Below are 21,068 nucleotides of genomic sequence, written 5' to 3' on the forward strand. Positions count from 1 at the left end.
CTTGGTGTTGTATAACCACCCTACCACCCATAACCTGAGTTTCAGAAACTTCTGAGATGATGTGGTCATGGCTGCCCCACTCTTTTCCTAGTCCATCTTTGCCTGCTTTAGAAAGCCTGCGACCTCCACGAGAAACAGCATATGCTGTTCGGTTTTTACGTGGACGAAGTGTACGAGGAACCGACATGCCCTCTGCAATAAATATCACCCCTTGGGTATCAGTCTCTGCATTGCCCTTGGAGGATTCCTCCTTGTGCTCAGAATCACTCTCGGACAAGGAATTTTCATGGCCCGATGGGTCTGACCCATGACAATTGTTACCCAGAGGGTTTTCAATAGTGTTTTGAAAATTCAAATTTCCTTGGACGTGATTTGTGGGGAGTAAAATTTCCAATTGACCAAGACTTGTTTTGTTGCCATTCCCATTTAATTTAGTCAACGAATCCTCGCTCAACTGCAAATCACAATCTATATGGTATGTTTCCATAAAAAGAGGATTGGATCCCTCTCTTTCCATCGGTAAGTTTCTGCCGCTGCTATGATTGCCGGTCTCCTCAGCTGCTCCCTCTCTTGGGTTTTCCGATCTGCTATGGCCTTCCTCACTATCATCTTTCTCTTCTCTCACCTCTTCATTCCTCCATGCAGCCCCCATTTTGATTTTGCATTCGACAGTAGAGTGTCCCAATTTCTTGCAAAAATTACATCTCTTTATTTCATCTTAGTATGTAATGCACTACGTGAACCAAAACAAAATATCCTTGCCTAGCTACTTCCGCTCCACCTGAATTTCCTCAAGGCGGCTACTTTTTACATCAATCTCCACGACAACTTGGGCATAGTTTCCCATCGAGACAGTCATCGTGCGATGATCAATCGCCACGGGTCTACCTGAGGCCTTAGCCATAGATAGCAGAATTTGCTCGTGCCAATACTCCATTGGAAGACTAGGGTATCGAATCCACACCAACTTGGTCTGGATTTGGTCCTCATTAATGCTGAATTCTGGGCGCCATCTTTGAAAACGAATGGTTTGTCCTCACACCTTGACCAGGCCTCTCTTCCACATAGACGTCATATCCCATTCTAGTTCAAATCGAAATAGAATGTATCCTTTGCCTGAGGTGCAAGATTGAATTTTCCTTTAAGCTTCCTTGGAATCGTGTCTCACATCGTTCATGGAGACATATCTGAAGTTCACCTTACCGATTAAAGCATAATTAAAAGTTTGCAATTTTTCTTCATATGCCTCTTGTGGGATAATCACTTTAGTAAGGGAGCCAGTGTGGATAGGCTCAGGAAAATCCTTGACGTCTGGCAGGGCGCGACGGGCAATCGTAGCATAAGAGGGTCTTCTAACTCCTTCTCTATCGTTTGCAGCTGTCATCTCATCCACATATTGATCATCCTCCTTAGCCTCTGAGGCTTCAGTGGTGGCTGTTTTTCCAGTACCCGGGTCCGCAGCAGGGATTAGGGGCACCTGCAAGGAGTGAGTAGGGCTCCAAAAATCCGTGATGTGTTTCTGTTTTCCACAATCCGAGGGCCGACCACCATGACTAGAGTGATTGCCGCCCAAAGGTTGAGTCATCTCCGCCTCAGAGTTTCTCTCTCCTCAAAAGAATATTTTTTTTTATTTCATATCAGGAAACAAATTCAATTAATTTTTTCATTCCTTCAAACACATTGCAATTGACTAGTTATGATATGTATTTTTCTGAACTCCTTTATCGTGGTCATCTTCTTTTATTATTATTATTTTTTTAATTAAATTTTAAAATTCTTTCATTTGAGATATTGAAATCATGTCATTGGATGCATTGGATCGTATTTGGGAAGTTTGGACAAAGATATTCCCTTACTTGGGACCAAATGTGCATTGCTTTATAGCCCTACATTTCTTTTCCACTTGGCATCCTCTTGATTGTTTATATCAGCTTTTGCTTAGCTCATTTTTAATGTTCAATTCTATGTCACCTTGAATAATGAAGCAAGGTGGTAAGTTGACAGTGGTATTTTCGTTGTCATAGGCTTTAGATAGATGCCAAATTGGTGATGAGGTTAGAAAGAAGGAAGGGAAGCTTGATTCTGCAGGTTCGTTCTTCTCATAATTATTTAATACTAAGTTTTATAAACATCAATTTATTCATAAACAAGTTTTTTTTTTTTTTGTTTAAATGATATATCTAACTTCTGGTGCACAACCTAACTTCCCAGCCCTTGTTAATGAAAATGAGATTCTAAATAGTCCTTTCATATGGTGGTCTTTTAGTGTCTGAAAATGGAGAGAACTGGAGCATGGGTCAAAGACAGTTAGTCTGTTTAGGGCGGGCATTACTTTAGAAGAGCAAAGTGTTAGTGCTCGATGAAGCTACTGCATCAGTGGATACTATGACTGATTATCTAATTCAGCAAACACTTAGTCAACACTTCTCAGGGTCTACTGTCATCACAATCGCACATAGAATAACATCAATTCTTGATATCGATATGGTCCTCCTTCTTGATAATGGTAAGTGGTTAGTAACTAGTACACCATAATCAAATAGCTAGGTTCAATTCAGTTTGGTAAACATGCTTGCTCGTCTTTTTTTTTTTCCTCCCTTGCCTAATCATATTGACATGTTTTCTTGGCTAAAACAGGCCTTGCACTAGAATACAATTCACCAGCCAATTTATTAGAGATCAAGTCTTCGTCATTTGCAAAGCTTGTTAAGGAATATATTAGAAGATGTAATTACTACTTAAAAGGATAGGTGAGTTTTGATTGTTCAAAGTATACATGATGCATTAAAATGAGGTACATTGCTACTTTGAGCTTGGCAAAAATTTATTGGGAGATCGAGGCTGCCTACAATCATTTTCAATTGGAATTTTTATTCGGTTGAAGTATTGGGGCTAGAAAAGTAAATGAGAAGAAAAAGAAAATATTATTTATGTATGTATATAAACCTTGAGAAAAATTGTAGTAGCTTAACGGTTTCATAGACTCCAAAAATATATACCATATGGCACATTGGATAGAGTTCAAATTTTGTAGACAAGTAAACACACTCAAGATCAATCCCCTGCTCACTTGTCAAATTTAACCTAAAAAAATAAAGCCAAGTTTAGCCAAAATGGATTTGGCCAAGTGGAATAATAAATAATTGAAATCCATTAGAAAATGTGCAGTTTTTTTTTTTTTTTTTTAAATATTTCGACAGCTGAAAATACAAGTGAATCTACCAATACATGGAGGGTATATACTTGAATATGAGTATAAAGTTTGACATGTGGCCAACCCAAGACCATTTTTGAAATGTCCATGTTGAAATTGGTACATCACCCTTCTATTTGGTAAAACTTATTGGAGGCCCAGATTTGTCTTCTAGAGCCTTCTAGTCAGAAAACTTTTGCTATAAAGCTGAGAATTTGGCTTGTTGCTACATTAGGAATATTTTAATTATCTATTTCCACAATTTCCTTAAATAGCAAGTTTAATGACTAAATTTTTTTTACCAATTATTTGTATGATTAAATTTCCAAGTTTCTCCTCTTGACAAAGTTTTCCTTACTTGGTCATGCATTTTGACCCAATAGTCTCAGAATTTGATCTTAGAGCAGAAATTTTAATTGTTCCTAGAGCCTCCCATATGGAGTTTATTCTAATATAAAAAATTTAAGGCTTTGGTTCTTCAGAACAAGATTATCTTCATAATAAAATAAAGAGAGAGGGTTCCCTAAAAGGTAACTTGGCCGTTACACCAGTGACTGAGCCAATGGGAGCACTAGTAAAAGCATCAACATGGGTGCGATTCTACTTTTCATGAGGGGTGAGAAGGTTATTTTGCATCCCATTGTGCATGCATGTAGAGGCCACTCTTTTAGGCTTCTGTTTTCCTAACAAAAAAAAGAACTTTAAGACATCAACTTTTTCATTAATATGTTTTCGTTTCAGAAAAATCTACATCCCAAATCTGTTGAATGAGGAACGACAAAGAAATTAAGTGATCTGCAAGCTTCTAAAAGGGGAAGGGCTTGGGTACCTTCTGTTAACCCATACAATTACATTTTTGAATGTGGGAAATACTTTCTGAGTTCATAACATTTTTTTATGGTGTATGTCACAAGTTATTGTTTCAAGGAAGAAATGTGTAATTGTTAAAGTGAATTTGACAATTTGGTTGTTAACTATATCATCCTTGGTAACTTTTTTTGTACTAAAAGTGCTCTTTCTTGGACGGATAGACACCCCGGTAATTTGAGTAAAATGTGAATTTTATGGGTAGAGTTGGACATAGAGTTGAGATGCCTTGGAGAAGAGTAAGGCCATTAATGGAACTTACCCCACTTGTAGTGCGGTCCACCTACAAAAAAGTTTTATAATTCTCTTAGCCCAATCCACCAAATATCTAGCACTTCGAGGGCTTCTCTATCAAAATTGAATCTTTGGATGGGCACGTCCCACAGTTGGATTAGTAACATGCCAAAAAAAAAGGTTCCATCTCTACTGTTAGGCTACCATAAGAGAGTTTCTAACCTTGCATTTTCTATGGCTTTGTTGCGTGTCTAGATAAGTGGATTGCAACCAATAGAGAACATAGTTAGCTCATTGAAGGAACTATCGAAGAAAATGGTGGAGAGGCCAATAGCTCCGGCTATTGGGCCTTCTACTACAGTGGAGCAAAGGAGGCAAATAGGGGGAGAAGGTGGAGAGAAGGATTCTTCATTTCCCACAGCCCAAGGTGGAGGATCTCATGCTGCTGTTCCCAAAGGTGTGCCTTGGGTATCTTGTTTCTTGTCATCACCAGTGCAAAAGGGAGAGGGTTGGAATCTGAAATTCATTGCACCTGCTGTTGTTAATGGGAACATTGTTGCTCACTGTCCAGTGGATATTGTGAAGGAAGAATTGGAGAAATGGAAGGGTGCTTTGATTGGCCACTTCATTGGTTGACGACCATCTTTTCAATTTACAAGAGATAGCTTATTGGTTCAATGGAAAATTTCAGGCCACGTTGATGTAAACATGCTCCATAGTGGTTTGTTCGTTTTCAGATTGAACGTCGAGGAGGATTGAGTAAAAGTTCTTGAGGGTGGGCCTTGGTTTGTCCAGAAAAAGCCTTTCATTATCTGGCCTTGGAGTCCATGTGCTTCTCTTGATAAGATTAATCTTTGTTCTATTCCCCTTTGGATAAGTTTACCAAATCTCCTGTTTCATTATTGGAGTTCTGAATCATTGAGTAGAATTGGGAGTGTGATAGGGAAGCCCCTTGTTACAGATAAGAGAACAATGACAAAGGAGAGGCTATCATTTGCACGCTTATGTGTGGAGGTAAATGCTGGAGATGAGTTATCAAGTTTAGTATCTGTATACGATGATGAGAGGATTGTCTTCATGCAACAGGTCCTTTATGATTGGAGACCTTCTAGTTGTAGCAATTGTAAGATCTTTGGTCACTCTTCTAGTCAATGTGCAAGCCTTGGAGGTGAGATTAATGGTGATTTGGAAACTCATATGACCAAAAAGGCATGGAGAGAATGGAGACCGAAGCAATCTGATCAGGTGGATTCGGTGGTTGGGGATGATACTCAGGCCACTGCAAATGGTGGTACTGGTCAAATCGTTCTCTACAATCCTGGTCCAACCAATCCGAATGCAACCCAACAAGGCAACAATCATTCAAATTTCAAAAACAACAATGCTGGGGCGGTGAAGGAAAATTCATTCGCTGCATTGGCAGATTCGATTGATGAGGATGAGGAGTCAAATATTTATGAGATATCGATTAATGTGGAAAGTAATGAGATTGTCTCGGTTAGCATGGAAGGTGCTGAATTGGAAGGTGCAATGAAAGATTCTTATGTGAATATCCTTTCCGTTACGGGTGAAGATTCACTTCCTTATATTCTAAGGAAGTGCCATCTATCAAGGAGTGTAATTTGGGGTCAAACGAGTTATTTGCAGGCAACCAAAGATTGGAGATAAGACCAAAGGAGGTAATCATGGACAAGTTAAAATCTATTCCTACTTCTTCTCTTTCAGAACAAAAGGATAAGGTGGCACTTGCTCTTCCTTTGGTAAGAAATCATGAGGTGATTAAGGAGGTTGAAACTTCTTTTAAGGGGGTCGGTTTTCGTGGAGATTGCAAAAGATAGATTCTGAAGAAGCTTCAAATGATAAAAAAGAAAATGAGGGATCGGGAGAGGAGGGGAATGAAATTTATTCACCATCTTGAAGCTCAAAGCGGTTTGAGTCTTTGGCCAAAATATATGAGAGACGTAAAAAGCAGACTGAGAGAAGTGGTGAAGTCCAAGTTCATGACGCGGGGAGTTGATGCTTGGTCTATGGTTTGTGGTCGTCGTAGAAATCGTGGGGGCAGGGGAGTCAATATCAGAGGTGGTCGGGTGGCTTTTCTAGCTTCATCTAAGACAAGAAGGAACTCAAAAGAGCCGATGGTGGAGGCTTCTACTTCTACTCAGATTCTCCAAGTGGTGGCAATGATAGATGCTTTGGTGGTTGCTGCGGAAAATAAAGTAAGAGATTCGCAGAATTTCTCTAAGTTTTTTCGTGCCGATGATTAGACTCGAAAGTCTGGTAGGACTGGATTTTTAAAGAAATGATCAATGTTTGTTGTCTTGAAAGCTTGCTCTTCTTCGAAAGTGCAGCTATTTGGAAGGCCTAGATTTCTTTTTTCTAGGTATTGTGTCCATGTCTTAGTGAGCTCTCTCTGCTGATGGTAATGCCTTAGGTGGAGTCAGATTACTACTTTTACGATTTTCTTGTAATTATTTTTTTTTTTTTGTAATACAAATGACCAAAAAAAAAAAAAAAAAAGATTAGTGGATTGTGGGGTTAGTAACATAAAGTGAGTTACTTTTATGTTGGACAAGTATGTATGTAGGAGTTATCATATTAGGATGTTATTAGGAGTTATGGGGTCGTGGAGGAGTTATAGTGGTTGAGGATAAATTCTTCTTTTTAGGAAGTTGGAAATTGGAATGAGATATACATAAGTTGAATTTTCCCTATTTTCTCTCTTGAGGACAAGATTAGGCAACCTAATACGACCAACTCCTTAATTTCTCTCTTTCTTATTTCTTATTTTTTTTTTCTTTCACTTTATCCATGTTCATATCATCTGGTATCAGAATCAGTTCCATATTGAGCAAATTTTCAACAAGATTTGAGATTCTCAATTAAGATTTCTAGATTTATTGGAAGCAATCTTGAAAAGATTGAGCTGCTTCCCATAGCCACCATACCCATGAACCTGGAGTAGCCAACAAAGGAGACGAAGGAGAAGAAGAGGAAGAAGAAGATGATGATGATGATGATGATGACGAATAAGAAGTAAAAGCAAAAGCAAAAGAAGATGAAGAAAAACAAGAATAGAAGAAGAAGAAGAGGAAGGGACCATCCACCAATTCCTTCCATATCAGTGATGGATGATATCAAAATCAATCCGCCGATGCATATCTAAAATCATGCCTAAACCACCACAACCCCCCCCCCAAAAAAAAAAAAAAGACTAATACTTACTGGTAGAAGGTCGATTAACATCTTGAAAGTAAAAGCTTTCTAAGATATGAAGAAGAACCTCTCACAGAAAGTTCGACCTTGCCATATTGCTGTTGAAATAAATATCATTATAACCATTTATATAATGTGTTATAATTGTAAACTACTAACAGTAACTCAAGGAAAAAACTAAACTAACCCAACTAACACTACTACAACTGTGATAGAATCATGTAACAGCTGGTCCACATGGAGTTAGAAGTTCGAGGAAATGCTGACTCAACTAGTGGTGCATAAATATCCCCCCATAAACTGGGCCGGGGAGGGCAGATGCCTAGATTGAGACAAAGAGCGTGAAACTCACAGTGAGCCAAAGGCTTAGTGAAGATATCAGCTAGCTGATGATGTGACAAAACAAACCATGTAATGAGGGATCCAAGAGCCACTTTCTCATGCACGAAGTGATAATCAATCTCAATATGCTTGGAACGAGCATAAAATACAATACTGATAGTCATGCTAATCGGGCTCATATTATCACAGAAGAGAGTTGTCACACCACAATTCCAGTAATCCCAACTTACCATTAGGAGTACTTGTGGTGTGAGTAAGACACTTACCGATCTTACCAACCTATCAGGATCTCTGCTAGCAGTACTTTAACATACACAATCTCACAACACGAACCAACCAATAACAATGGAATCAGAGTATAATAGCGGACCATAAATTAAGATGGAGAAATTATCTAATGATATTACATAAACATAACCAAGTTATCTCATTTACAATTATCCATGACTTATACATAATAAGCCCAAAAAGAATACCAATGTATAGTTCGGTATCAAAATAAATCAAAGTCCACCGTGCATAACAAGGTGCCACGTATGCACAGTGGTCACAATCATAGTCCTGATTATGCTCTTCGGCTTCTGGCATCCACCAATCACCTACTCCATAGTTAAGTCCCGAAGAGGTTGAGTCACCACCCAATGGCACTACTGTACCTACATCATCAGCTAAAAAGTAGCATATACATGGGGTGGGCTCCCAACTTGCTCAGTGAGGGGTGGGGTTCATGCACAAGCAGTCATATATACAATAATTTATGATTACATGAATATAGGAATTAAACACATAGTCCATGATGTGAATGATGCAATCCATTTGATTATTAAACCACCTAACAATACAACTAAGTATGGTAAATGCTACCATGACACATTAGGATATATCCCTAGTCTCGGCACTCCGACATCGGTCACCTAGCGATACAAACCCTAGTCGTGCTTAGGAGCCTTTCGGTCCCGAAATGCGACCATAGGTCACCCAGAAAAATCCTGATAATGCCCTCTTGGTAGTCACAGCACCGGAATCACCATCGGCCATGCTGGACTAGTTTCCACCTTCGACAATAATCACATCGTACCACAGGTGTGGCTGTAGAGTCCTGCTCTTTAAATCCAGTTTATTGACCAGTTGGTTCGGTTTGGTCTTACAGGGTCCGAACCAGAACGGGTTGATGTTGTTGCCTTATGATACATGATGGCAAGAGTGACGTCAAATGCTGGGTGGCCGGATGAGATTGAGCCAATACCCGAAGTGATTCGTATGCCTAAGCCGTGCCCTTGCACATATCACAAGGCCATATACGAATAGGAATGATACATTATTATATTTGAATGATAGGAATTTAGTCCATAACACGTGGTAAGGGTGAGATACACATAGGATTTCACTTTCCCCAAAAATCCAGTAAGGTTAGCTATGTTTTGGCCAACTAATGGGTGTCGCTAGTAGGTGCGAGACCCACCAGTGTGATCCACCTGTATGGAAAATGTGGACCCCAGCATGCCCAGCTTGGGTGAACTGGTGTATTTCAACCTCCTCATCGAAATGAGGTCCTATATGCACTATGATGTCAGCTACTTCGCTCGAAAACACTAATTAATTGGTTTTGGTCTATTAATGGGCAAAACCAAATGGACCTTAGAAGATATTTATTGGTAAAGGAATAAATAGCATTTATGCCTTTCTCTTTCTCCCATTTATGATTTTCAACAAAGGTTGGTGGGAGGAGTAAAGAGGACGGAGAAAGGAAGAAGAAGAAGAAGAAAAAGGGTAGGGAGAAGGCTTTCCCCTTGGATTTCATAGCCACGTTTTACCTTTTAGCCGCCGGTATTGTCACCAGTGTCTTGAGATCTACATATTGAGGTAAGAAATGTCATAAACCCTTGAGATGTGATGAAACCCTTTTGTATGTGATTGAATCTAGGGAATAATGAAACCCTTGTGTGATTTCCTTGAAGGATCTTAGAAGGAAAATAAAGATTTGAGAGTTATTGAAGTGGCATTTGAGTTTGGGAAGAGGATCCCAAGATTTGAGTTTTTCAAGCTAAGGTATGATTTCTTTCCCCAAATCTTGATGATGACTTAGATCCATGGAAAAATCAAGTAAATGAGGCTTAGTATGTGTGGAAAATGAAGTAGGAACCACCCTATTGGGTTTCTAAGAGGTGGAATGAAGAAAGGAAGGAAGATAGCAAAACTTACAGAATACCGGCGGCTAGCACTAGCGGGTGGTCACACATACCAGTGTGACCCCCCCAGTCTTTCCTAAGCTCCTGGGCCAACCGGCGGGTAGGATCAACGGGTGTCACACATACTAGTGTGACCCATCGGTCTTCTTTGGGACAACCGGTGAGTAAGACCAACAGTTGCCTGACCCGCATGTGTGACCTACCAGTCATGCCAATACTTCTAGTTCTATCGGCTAGTAGAATTAATGGGTGCTAGACCTACCAACATGACCCACTGGTCACCTCTGGTTCTACTGGTGGGTAGAACCGGTGGGTGCCAGACCTACTAGTATGACCCATCAGTCTGGACAGTTTACACAGATGGGTTCTCCTACCCACCTATATGACCCACCTGTACCTCAAATGAGCTCCAATGGAACTCAAACTCACTGACAACCTTTTTCACACTATTAAATGCACCGTGACTATATCTTATGACATTTATAGTCCCAAATTGGAGGAATTTCTAAACTCCTTATCTGTGCTAGGTTTTGAAAAACTCATCTTCCCGCGCCATATCTTACCCGTACCGTGCGCACACACTATTGTACAAAAATAGGTAAGTGGGGAGAGGACTTTGATCTTATTTTTGTAGTGTTTTTGGCATCCTATGTATTCATAGACTATATTGATATTTCGATTGCCATTTCCATGCATATGCTTGATGTATGAATGATGCATTTAGAACGGAACATGTTGTATCTTAAATTCTATATGCTTGTTACTTGTTTGGAATCTTGAGAATCTATTTATCATATGATGGAATATGGTGATGAATTGCCGAACATGTGTGGGATTTCTTAAATAGATGCCATTATCAGCTTGAAAAAGAATGCATTGGTACATCGTGGAATGGGACACAAAAGTACTATATAGTCGTACTATCTCATATAGGAGCATGTGGTTAGGATATCATATTCCCTTGTGCTACGACCCTTCCCAACAGGGGTTTACGTGATGGGTTATCACTGGGGGAAGCGTCTATCATGGACTGCCATGGTGGTTAGAAGTACGCCTAGCTGATCATTAGGATAGTTAGAAACCTTGGTGATATATTCAGAGGGCTAATCATACTATTTTTAATTTCTGTTGTGGTTCAGCCATGATTTACTTTTCTGCTGTGATTCAGCCATGATTTACATTTCTATTGTGGTTCGGCCACGATTTACTTTTTTGAATGCGCATGGTTGGCCATCTCTGATAATCCTATGGGTGTATCACGGGATAGAGAATGCTTCTCTTACCCATGGCATACATGCACTGTGATTGTGAGTAGCATGTTACCTATGACCTAGTAATGATTGTTTAGGTGAATTAGGTTTAAAAATGAATCTCACGCATATAGTATCATTTGATTTGCAATTGCATGTGTGCGTCTTTCTTTCCATTTTCTGAGCTAGTGAGCTCACCCCTCGTGTACATACTTTTTTAGATGATTTTACAGGCTACTCGACAGAGGAACCCGTGTGGAGTCCCATCGATGAAACCCTATTGGGGGATTGATGGGTGATGAGCAGATTTATGTGTGAAATCTAGGGTAGTAAAGCATGCATTTTACATATTTAGAATGGAGCTACCTTGGGTTTTACTCTCTTTTTGCAGGTTTTGTATTTTCAAGCCTTAAGGACTATCGGGCGCTATATCTTCAATTTTACACATAAAGAGGTCCTATTTCTTTTCATGGTTGCGAAGAGGACAAAATTCTGAGCAAGATGGATGTGTTCAATTAAAAGTACATATTCATTTGGTCACCCGTACAAATGATTATTCTTTTAGGCCAGAAAAAGAATAATGGATCAGAACTGAACCGAGATGCAGAACCAGCCCGTTTGCAATTATCTCAGAGCTACAAGGAATACTCCAAATGCCAACAAGGATCGATGGACCGCATCCTTAAGTGATTAAAGATTTGTTTTTGGTAACAACAACTACCTAGCGTAGTTGGTGAGCTATGGTGTACAAAATTCCCTTGCTCACCAAGAGGTCTCAAGTTCGAATCTTATGGTTGTTTTTTTTAGAGAATTTTGTTGAAGATTTTCTGCTTTTCACTCACTTAAAGCACTAAGGGCATGGAGGGGATTTTCACATCATTAGAAGCAAGCAAAATCGTGGAAGGGTTCCTGCGCAAGAAGAGAAGAAAAAAAAAGGAAAGAAAAAAAAAGAGGAGAAATAAAGATTGTCCAAATCTTCTCTCTCCTCCACATCATCACCCACCAAAAGATTGTCCAAATCACATAAAGCAAGAAGAAAATCGTCCCTTGGAGGGAGAAAAAGAAGAAAAATAAATTAGAAAAAAAAAGAAAGAAAATAAGCAAACAAATTATAGGAAAATTCTCAAAGTTTATTTCTCTCTTCTCTCTCCTCCACCTTAGCACTTTTGGTCTCAAAAGATCTCACAATCAATTGTGGGTTTCTCTCTTTTAGGAAAGAGAAAATTGTTATCCTACCTCCCCATTTCTTATAAATACAACTCATGTAAAAGGAGGAGAGACAATTCATTCTTCTTCTAGTTTTTTTTAGTTGCTCTCTCTTTCTCTTGCTCTCTCTTTAGTTTTAGTTCTTCTTTATCTTTTCTTTAATCACTTTTGTAATAGTTTTTTTTATTTCAATTAATGCAAGCACTTTTTTATTTTTATTCAGCCCTTTTTGTTTATGATTTATGCAATTGAGTTGTAATTTTTTCAGTTATAGTTCTAGGCTTAGATCTAGGTGACAAGATCACGAGCCGTGGAGCAATTGTTTTTCAAGTTCAAGCATTGATTCAAGTAAGTAGGCTCCTTCAGTAGTCTTCTCTCCCCTCTCTCATTCCCTCTTCTGACTACCTTTTCTTTCTTAATTTAGGATTTTTATTTTCAATCATTACATTATTGCTATCCCTTTCCCCCAAGGTTCATGGCTACTGTATGTGTTGGCTTTGCCTCTCCTAGCCATAGAACCATCAATTTATTATTTTTATTTTAATTGTCTCCCTTTCCCTAAAGCCAAGTAGAGTAACCCTTGTAAGAGTGATTCTCTGGTCAAGTAGGGAAGCTCATATTATGATGCATCCCTTGGGATAAGTAGAGAAACCTACTTGTGAGTCTCACTCTAGCTTTATCCCCTTTCTTTTACTTTATTTTTATTTCAGTATTTTTTTTCCTTTATTTATTATTATTTTTTTTAATTGTGTGGGTTGTTTATTTTCAGTTATTTATTTATTTAATTTTAATTGCGTGGCTTGCGTCTTTAAATTCTTAGATGACGAATGGTTAGGACGTTATTTTAGATACATATGTTTAGGACAGTAATTAGAATTAGATCACAATCATTAATCGGTTCACTTTTGCATTATTAAAATAAATAAAAAAATAAAGTGGCTGCTCTCCCTGTGTTCGACCCGTAGCTACACTGATCCGTACGCTTGCGGTTACATTTTAAATCTCAAACAAGTTTTTTGCATTGTTGCCGGGGAGACAGTTCCATGTTATTTTTCACTTTCTTTTGGTAAATCGGAGTGCTTTGTTTGCTTTGTTTTATATTTTTCCTTTTCTTTTATTGAATTCCTGAGAAGAATAACTTGTAATAATAGTTGTATCAGTGGAGGTCGCCATGCCTCACAGTATGATAAAGATAGGTTTCGCCCTGTAGCAGTACCTCAGGAATTGACCTGAGCAACCCCGGATCCCTGCCGGTAAGCTCCCAAAAAGCCAAAAAATAAAAAAATAAAAAAAAATCATAAAAAAAAAAAGTTTCGCTATCCATTCTTTTGTGCTTGTCTTACTTTAGTTGTGGGTAGTTTTCTGTTGCATGAGTGTTAAGTGGGTACGTAATACTAAGAATCGGTTAGAAAGAAGAGATCCAACAAGTAGTGACCCTATACGTTTGCTCTCTTTACAACCCTTCAATATGGGAGACCAACAGCAAAACCCTTCACCTAAATCTCTGAAAGATAGGTTCTACCCTGCTAGAACAGCCCAACCTTCCTGTATAGTTCTACCACAAGCCCAGGGCAATAATTTTGAACTCAAATCTCAATACATCACTATGTTGCCCCACTTCTATGGGTTGACCTCTGAGGATGCATACCTATTTCTAAGGGAATTTAAAGAGGTATGTGTTCTAATTAAGATCCAACAGCTTTCTGATGATGCTGTTAAGCTTAGGTTTATCACTTTTGCATTGAAAGACTAGGCTAAGAAGTGGTTGTATGGATTACCCACAAATTCCATAACTTCATGGGAATAGTCCACAGTTGTCTTCCTTAAGAAGTTTTTCTCAACTCACGAGACTAATAAGCTTAGAAGTGATATCCTTCAGTTTAGGCAAAAGTCTAGTGAGTCATTTTCCAAACTTATGGAGAGATTCAAGGATCTACTCTAAGAATGCCCCTCACCATGGCCTAGACCTATGGCATTTATGTCAAATAATTTATGAGGGTATTGATTATCCAACTAAACAAATGATAGAATCTATGTGTCCTGAGGGATTCACATCCTTTACAGATGAAGGAAATGCATGGGAATTCTTACTTGACTTAACTGACAAAACCCGTGAGTGGGAATCAACCCAAGAGAGTGAAAGAATCATAGAAGAAAAAGGATATTTTGTGGATGGGATAGTAGCCAAGGAAGCCCATTTGGATAGCCTAATCAAGAGGATTGAGGCTATTATTCCAAGAGAGCCATCATCAGTCAATTTGGTTAAGATTTGTGCTTGGTGCCAATCCCCTGGACATGTCATGGAAGAATGCCCCAACACCTCTGGGGGCACTTCTAATGATAGTGTTAATGCCTTATACCAGAATAATCTATATAGTAACACCTACAATCCAGGATGGAGAAATCACCCAAATTTCTCTTGGAATCAGGGCACCCAAGCAGGACCTTCGAATTTCTATAATCAAGGTCAACCTGGACCCCAAAGGCCTCCCTTTGCACAATAATCTTTTTCCCAAAATACTTTTCCTAGGTCAAATGTAGGACCTCAGGCGAGTTTTCCTAGGGCCCCTCTCCTATCATCTTATCAGCAACCCCCTAGGTTTACCAACACTGGAGAGGCAAGTAGAATAAGTGACTTAGAAAAAAATATGGCCCTCCTCATGACAAGCCATCAAAATCTTACGAGAGAACTTACCCAAGTTGTCTCAATTATGCGTGAGAGGGAGAAGAGAACTTTACCCAGTCAACCAGAGCCTAACCCTAGGCATCATCAACCTGTTAGTTCACAAGGACCAACTAATGCACCACTGAATATAGTACAAGGTCAGACCCAACAAGGGCCCTCTAACCAATGTAATGTTGTTTATGCCCTTAGGAGTGGTAGAGAGTACCTACAGAGCATTCCTAAATCTTCCTCATCTATTATTCATGTTAACTCTCCTTCAGTTGAGGACACAAGTGTGCCTCTTTTTCCAGGTTCGTCTGATGAACCTAAAGTTTTTTCTGAAACTAAAGATGATTTGGTTGAGAAAACCAAAAATGATTCTTCTGAACAGGGATAAATCCCTAACAGTCCTTATGTTCATCCTGTCCCATTTCCTAATCGCTTGGTAAACAAAAAGAAGACTGCTTCCATGGATAAAATTTTAGAAGTCTTCAAAAAGGTAGAAGTGAACATCCCTCTTTTGGATGCCATATCCCAGATCCCCACCTATGCAAAGGTACTAAAAGATTTGTGTACTCACAAACGTATCACTAGTGTGCCCAAAAAGGCGTTCTTGGCAGGTAGCATTAGTTCCATAATTACTCAGCCTATAACAGCCAAGTATAAGGATCCAAGGAGCCCTACCATATCTTGTGTCATAGGCAACACCTATATTGGGCATGCCATACTTGACCTTGGCGCAAGTGTGAATCTTTTACCTTACCATGTGTACAAGCAATTAAGATTAGGAGAATTGAAAGCCACTAGAACTACTCTTCAGTTGGCAGATAGGTCTGTTAAGATTCCTAAAGGGATGGTTGAGGATGTCTTACTAAAGGTGGGGGAATTTATTTTCCCTGTTGATTTCATTGTGTTAGATACTAAGCCCTTCTCAACCAAGGATGAGATCCCAATAATTCTAGGAAGACCATTCTTGGCGACCAGTAATGCATTAATCAATTGCCGGAATGGTTTCCTAAGATTATCTTTTGGTAACCAAACTGTTGAGTTTAACATGTTTCGGATTGGCAAGCAACCACATATGGAAGAAGAGATCAATATGCTTGAGGATTTTTGATTTTTCTGATGATTTAGTTACCAACTTTGATATTGATTTTGATTCAGAATTCCAAGAGTGTATGGATGAGTTGGATGATGATAGTAAAAATTTCTTTTCTGAAGTCTTGAGTCTTCACACACTCATGGAGCCCTTAGGACCCCTTTCCAATTCCATTCCTAAACCTTCCATAGTTGAGCCCCCTAAGCTAGATCTTAAGGAGTTGCCATCTAATTTGAGATATGCTTTCCTAGGGCCTGACCAGAATCTTCCTGTAATAATTTCTTCAAATTTGACTTCTAGCCAGGAAGAGGAGTTACTTAAAGTGTTAAAAGATAATAAGGAAGCCCTAGGTTGGACCATGTCTGATATCAAGGGTATAAGCCCTTCTATTGTGCAACATCATATACATCTTATGGAGGATTCCAAACCATCCGCAGAACCCCAAAGAAGAGCTAACCCAGTGATGATGGAAGCCATTAAGAAAGAGATCCTAAAATGCTTGGATCATGGAATAATTTATCCTATTTCTGACAGCCAATGGGTAAGCCCAGTTCACATAGTGCCTAAGAAGTCTGGTGTGACTGTAGTTCCTAATGCCAACAATGTGTTGATCCCTACCCGAGTCCAAACTGGATGTCGAGTGTGCATAGACTACAGGAAGTTAAATGTGGCAACCTGGAAGGACCACTTCCCATTGCCATTCATTGATCAGATGTTAGAGAGGTTAGCTGGACATGAATACTATTGTTTTCTTGATGGATATTCTGTCTATAAACAAATCCCAATTGCTTTAGAGGACCAGCATAAGACTACTTTTACATGCCCATATGGAACATTTGCTTACAGGCGTATGCCCTTTGGGCTTTGCAATGCCCCTGCTACGTTCCAAAGATGTATGATGAGCATTTTTTCTGACATGGTCGAAAAATTCTTAGAAGTATTTATGGATGACTTTTCAATTCGTGGGAATTCCTATTCTGAATGTCTTCATCATCTTTCCCTAGTTTTGAAAAGGTGCATATCTAAGAATTTGGTTTTGAATTGGGAGAAATGCCATTTTATGGTTAAATCTGGTATTGTTTTAGGCCATGTAATATCCAAGGAGGGAATTAAGGTAGATAGAGCCAAAGTGGATTTAATTGATAATTTACCACCTCCTCAATCTGTTAAGGATGTCCGGTCTTTTCTAGGGCATGCAGGCTTCTATAGAAGGTTTATTAAGAACTTTAGTCAGTTAGCCCGACCTCTCACTTTATTACTTGTCGAAGATCAGACTTTTGAGTTTTCCAAAGAGTGCCTAGAATCCTTCAAGCAACTTAAGAAGGAGTTGACCAATGCACCCATTGTTCAACCACCTGTTTGGACTGAACCTTTTGAACTGATGTGTGATGCTTCAAATTTTGCCATAGGAGCAGTTTTTGGTCAAAGGATTAATAAGTTGCCCACTGTCATTTACTATGCTAGTAAGACCTTAAATGATGCACAACTCAATTATACAACCACTGAAAAAGAATTTTTAGTGGTTGTGTTTGCATTAGAAAAGTTTCGGTCTTAGTTTGCATTAGAAAAGTTTCGGTCTTACTTAGTTGGTTCACATGTGGTCGTGTATACTGATCATTCTGCCCTCAGATACCTAGTTCAGAAGAAGGATGCCAAAGCCCGTCTCATTAGGTGGGTTTTACTTTTGTAAGAGTCTGATTTAGAAATTAGGGATAAGAAAGGAGTTGAAAACCTAGTTGCAGACCATTTATCCCAGCTTCACAATTCCTTGACTGTTGATTCTCCAGTCAACGAGAACTTTCCAGATGAATAATTATTTGCAATGTCCAGTGAACCATGGTTTGCTGACATTGTCAACTTCTTAGTTTCAAGTGTGACTCCGGATCACTGGTCCACCCAAGATAAGTATAGGTTTCATTCCCAAGTTAAGCACTTTTTCTAGGATGATCCTTATTTGTTTAAGATATGTCCGGATCAGATTATCCGACGATGTGTTCCTGATCATGAGCAACATTCTATTCTCTCTTTTTGTCATGATCATGCATGTGGTGAACACTTTGGACTTAAGAAGACTGCCGCAAAGGTTCTCCAATACGGATTTTATTGGGCCACTCTTTTTAGAAATGCTTTTGATTTTTGCAAGGCTTGCCCCGCCTGCCAGTCTTTTGGCCGTATCAATAAAAGGAACATGATACCCCTTAATTCTATTTTGGTAGTTGAGATCTTTGATGTATGGGGCATCAATTTTATGGGACCATTCCCTAATTCCTTTGGGAATTTGTACATACTTTTGGCCGTTGATTATGTTTCTAAATGGATAGAGGCCATACCTTGTAAATCTAATGACTACAAAGTGGTGGTCCAGTTTCTCAAAGAGAACATTTTTTCCCGCTTTGGTGCACCACGTGCAATAATTAGTGATAGGGGTACTCATTTTTGTAATCGGCCTTTTGAGGCCTTAATGAAAAAGTATGGGATCACCCATAAGTTATCTACCCCTTATCACCCCCAAACTAGTGGCCAAGTGGAGGTGTCTAATAGGCAAATCAAACAAATCTTAGAAAAAAGTGTTAATCCCAACCGTAAGGATTGGTCTCTTATACTCATTGATGCCTTGTGGGCCCATCGGACTGCATTCAAGACTGACCTTGCCCAGTCTCCCTACCGTTTGGTGTATGGGAAAGCTTGTCACTTACCAGTTGAGTTGGAACATAAGGCCTTTTGGGTCATCAAGAAGCTCAACTTTGATTTGTCTGATGCGGGAATTCACCGTAGGCTCCAACTATCTGAGTTGGAGGAACTTAGGAATGATGCCTATGAAAGTTCTAGGATTTACAAGGAAAAGACCAAAGCTTTCCATGATAAGCACATTCTGTGCAAATCTTTTACAATTGGTGATAAGGTCTTATTGTACAACTCTCGGTTGCATCTTTTTCCTGGTAAACTTAGATCCCGATGGGATGGCCCGTTTATTGTCCATAATGTATATCCCCATGGGGCTGTGGAGATTTTGAATCCAGGAATAGGGGTAATTTCGAAGGTTAATGGTTAGCGTTTGAAACCGTTCCTTGAGTTTCCTACTACCAGTAGTGAAGAGGTTATGAATCTCCATGAACCTCTTTACACTAATGACTAACTTTTAATCAAGTATGACCCACCTTGCATTGTCTTTGCTTTTAATTCTTTCCATGCATCGAGGACATTGCAAGACTTAAGTGTGGGGGAGGGAAACCAGTTTTTTTTTTTTCACTTTGTTTTGTTTGTTTTTCTTTTTATTTTTGAGCTTGCTAAGGATAAAGTCCTACTTTGACTTTTGGCTAATGATCATACCATTCGGATGCTTGATGTATGAAAATAAAAGTTTTGACGAAGGTACCCATTTTGAACGTATAAAACCTTGTTGAGAAGAAAGAAACAAGCATGTGTCTTGAGATGGGACTTTCTTTTGAAAATTAAGAGACCCCTGTTTTATGATGATGGACCATATGTAAGTCTCTGGGTTCCTTGTACTTTTGATTTGGAGTTGAGACCTTCTTTTTAATTTGGCATGGGTTGACAAATGCACAATTTTAAATGAAATGTGAAATGTGGTATAAAGAAGAATAAGAGTTGATTCCCTTGGAACTAGACAGGGCATTGCACCTCAGGAAGCGTGGTGTCTTGATCGAAATTCCTTGGGAGGAAACTTCTAAAGTAACTCTAGCATCACTGCCTTTGTGGACATATGCAAAAAGCCAAGCTACATAGTAACTTGGGTGTCTGGTGTTTGCTCCACCATGTCATTCAGGCTAAAAGTAGTGGAGTAGAATAGAGTTTATTAAGCAGAAAAAAAAAGAGAAAAAAAATGTGCAAATGTCATTCTTGCTTGGTAACATGTTTGGTCAAAAGCACTCCAATGCCTTAGTCATTGGTTCCCTATTTCTTCACAAGTGGTTTTGCCTTAAGATAAGGATGTTTTGGAAGAGACGAGGTGAGTTCCAAATTAAGAAATATGCTAGTGCTTGGAATTGATAAAGGGTAATAAAAGTTCAAGTGTGGGGGTCCCTTATAAAATAAATTATCTTTGCCCCGGATCAGTATGAGCCTTACCTTTAGCCAAAGTTGGGATTTGTTTATTCTGAATTTTGGGTGTATATTCACTGCAAACACCCACGAGACACAACTCATCCACTAGGGGTGACCTAGGGGTTTAAAGGCTTGTTGCACATGCTAAGTACAACCGTGATTCCTACAAAAGTGAGTTAGGTTTTTTTAACTTTATTCTTTTTCTTTTTATTTTGCTCGAGGACTAGCAATGTCTAAGTGTGGAGGAATTCTGATGAGCACATTTATGTGTGAAATCTAGGGTAGTAAAGCATGCATTTTACATATTTAGAATAGAGCTATCTTGGGTTTTACTCTCTTTTTGCAGGTTTTATATTTTCAAAGCCTTAAGGACTATCAGACACTATATCTTCAATTTTACACATAAAGAGGTCATATTTCTTTTCATGGTGGCGAAGAGGACAAAATTCTGAGCAAGATGGACATGTTCAATTAAAAGTACACATTCGTTTGGTCACCCGTACAAATGATTATTCTTTTAGGCCAGAAAAAGAATAATGGATCAGAACTGAACCGAGATGCAGAACCAACCCATTTGCAATTGTCCCAGAGGTACAAGGAATACTCTAAATGCCAATAAGGATCGATGGACCACATCCTTAAGTGATTAAAGATTTGTTTTTGGTAACAACAACTACCTAGCGTAGTTGGTGAGCTATGGTGTACAAAATTCCCTTGCTCACCAAGAGGTCTCAAGTTCGAATCT

The 21,068-nt window shown here is 39.1% G+C and overlaps 1 non-coding gene across 1 annotated transcript; it reads right to left on the reverse strand.

Annotated features, from left to right (window-relative positions):
* Window positions 1-14,349: 14,349 nt before the first annotated feature.
* Window positions 14,350-14,457, reverse strand: LOC122090280. Its single transcript, XR_006143519.1, has one exon. It is a non-coding gene; the product is annotated as a small nucleolar RNA R71 (small nucleolar RNA).
* Window positions 14,458-21,068: the final 6,611 nt, after the last annotated feature.

The sequence above is a fragment of the Macadamia integrifolia genome, chromosome 9 (assembly GCF_013358625.1).
Source record: "Macadamia integrifolia cultivar HAES 741 chromosome 9, SCU_Mint_v3, whole genome shotgun sequence".
NCBI lineage: Eukaryota > Viridiplantae > Streptophyta > Magnoliopsida > Proteales > Proteaceae > Macadamia > Macadamia integrifolia.